The sequence below is a fragment of the Juglans microcarpa x Juglans regia genome, chromosome 7S (assembly GCF_004785595.1).
Source record: "Juglans microcarpa x Juglans regia isolate MS1-56 chromosome 7S, Jm3101_v1.0, whole genome shotgun sequence".
Taxonomy (NCBI): domain Eukaryota; kingdom Viridiplantae; phylum Streptophyta; class Magnoliopsida; order Fagales; family Juglandaceae; genus Juglans; species Juglans microcarpa x Juglans regia.
The window spans coordinates 19,821,281-19,823,731 of record NC_054607.1 but is presented as its reverse complement, the minus strand read 5'-3'; the positions used below and the strand labels follow the sequence as shown (position 1 = coordinate 19,823,731).

Sequence of the window (2,451 nt, the reverse complement as noted above, 5' to 3'; positions counted from 1 at the left end):
CAATCATTAATAAGGTCATGCATTAGTAAACATGATTCGTCTTCACTTGATCTTTGGAATAATGATCTTGATAGAAGAGTGATGAAGTAATCATCACCAATTTGTACTATTATTTTATTTTCCGTTGCATGCAAGAAACCTTCTACCATCCATAATAAAATTAATTGCTCTTTCTTGAAAGCATGTCTTTTTGGAACTATTGAACAGTAAGCAAAACACGGTTTCAAATATGATGGGAGATATCTGTAACTTAATCTTAGAGCAGGTTCGTGATTTGAAAATTGATCCCATAATTCGGTACTTAACATCATCTCCCATTCACGAACATCTAACTTAAATCGTAATAGGCCCCCAACTATCTTGATTGCTAAAGTAGACCAAGACATTTTTCAATAATCTTTTGACCTAATTCTTGCAACTCTAAATGTGCATTGGAGTTAGCATCATGAAATGCATGTCTTGCAAATAATGACCAACAATCCTGCTCTGGTATCATCTATATAGGATGAGTTGCAAAAGTGCGCATGACTGATGCAACCTCATCATGTTACGATAATCCTACTTCCTTGTGCCCCATATTTAAAGGGGTTGCTTAATATCTTCCAATCGTTATAATTCTTATTCCAAACAGCATCCAAAATGAATAGGAAATTCCCTCCATTCAATTTCTCCTTTAGTTGAAGTCGAAGCTGATTTAGATCTTCAATATTACTGGTGGACGAAGTTACTGCATCTAGAATTGTTTTCGTTACTCTGAAAGGCTCAAATTCCTCTGAAACACAAACCCATGTTGTAAGGTTAAAAATGCTCGTAGATATCCTTGTCATTGTATACAACTTGAGCAAGGGTGGTCTTGCCCATTCCCCCATGCCGACTATGGCAATCATACCCACCTAATTGTCACTGGCATCATCTGTGATTGAGAGTAACTTATTAATTATTTGCTCCTTATCATTATTTCCTCCATAAATTTATGTTTCTTCTACCAAAGAAGTGGTGGGCAATCTTTCAAATGATTTCCCTGGAACGGTGCCTTGTGTGAGACCCATGACAATATGTTGACTTGCCAGATTTTCTAGTCTCTCAAGTACCTCTTTTGCACTTACTTCTATCTTATTGAAAAAATGAGAGGTACATATGTTATTTTGTACCTTACTTGCAGTGGTTCCAAATTCTGCATCCAACCTAGATTGTAAGGCTTTAGTAGCAATCTCATCCAAGACGTCCTTTGCATAATAGACAACATGTTTCAGCTCATCAAGCCACTTTTTCATGCTTGGATTTGTAACTTGTTTGTCCTCAACATCTTCAAGCATAACTTCAACAGTCAACAATATTGTTTTCAACTTGTTGACAACATATTTGGGACTGAATCAGAAGTACATTTACTTATTTTTATAGGTAAATTTAAAAAAGAAGTTTAAAATAAAAGGTTGCATATGTTCTATAGGCTATAGTCATAATTGGCTTCTAATTGATCAGAAGGAAATTTAAAATAATATTGGTATTTTCATCAATAGCCTTTCATGTAAATGGCACCACTGGGTGGGTGAGTTGCATACAAATAAAAAGATGGGTCTTTTGTGGATTTAATTTCCCAAGCTCTATTTTGATGGTGGAAGCTTAAGATTGATGTTCTTACTTATTTCTCTGTGGTGAGACTACGATTGGCTTCCCAAGAGTTTGTTAAAGTCCATGTACGTTTCCTGCCTTGTTGGATAGTATATATAACTATTTTATTTTGTTTTATCAAAGATAATTTTCGGCGAATTATTGTCGTAGCAAATAAGTTTTCCTTTTGTCAAAGACCATTTCCGGCGAAACTCTTCTTCAGAATTCCAAATAGCATGGCCGTTATCGAAAGTTAGAATTCTGCAATCTTCAAGCATTCATCTTCATTCCATACTGAAACTTATCACATCAAATAGAGCATTGTAGATAACTTTGATCTCTTATCAACCCGAACAAACTACAAACCTTATCATTTACTATTATTTTTATAGAGAAATCTTATATATCAACCCAAACCAAAAACAAATTTTACTCATTATTATTATTATTATTATTTTATAGATAAATGCTATTTATCAACCCAAACTAAAAACAAATCTTACACATTATCATTGCCTTTGTGGGTAAATCTTATATATCGACCCAAACCAAATAAAAAACCTTACCCATTGTTTTGAAACTGAATATAGCCAATAGTAAAATATTAACAATCTCCACCTTTAACAATTGGGTGACAAAACATACTAAATAACCCAAAATGACATTTTTTATATTTTGTTTGAAAGTTTGGAAAAATTGTAATGATTATATGAAAATTTTGAAAATTTAAAATTAAAAAATGTATGTTTTAATGATGTTTGAGAATAGAATTATAAAAACTGTTAAGATGAGATTATATGTTGTTGTTATCTAATGTCCAAGCATGGCCTAAACCTTAAT

The 2,451-nt window shown here is 32.8% G+C and overlaps 1 pseudogene; it reads right to left on the bottom strand.

Moving 5' to 3' along the window:
* Positions 1 to 367: 367 nt before the first annotated feature.
* Positions 368 to 1,316, bottom strand: LOC121240913 (annotated as a pseudogene).
* Positions 1,317 to 2,451: the final 1,135 nt, after the last annotated feature.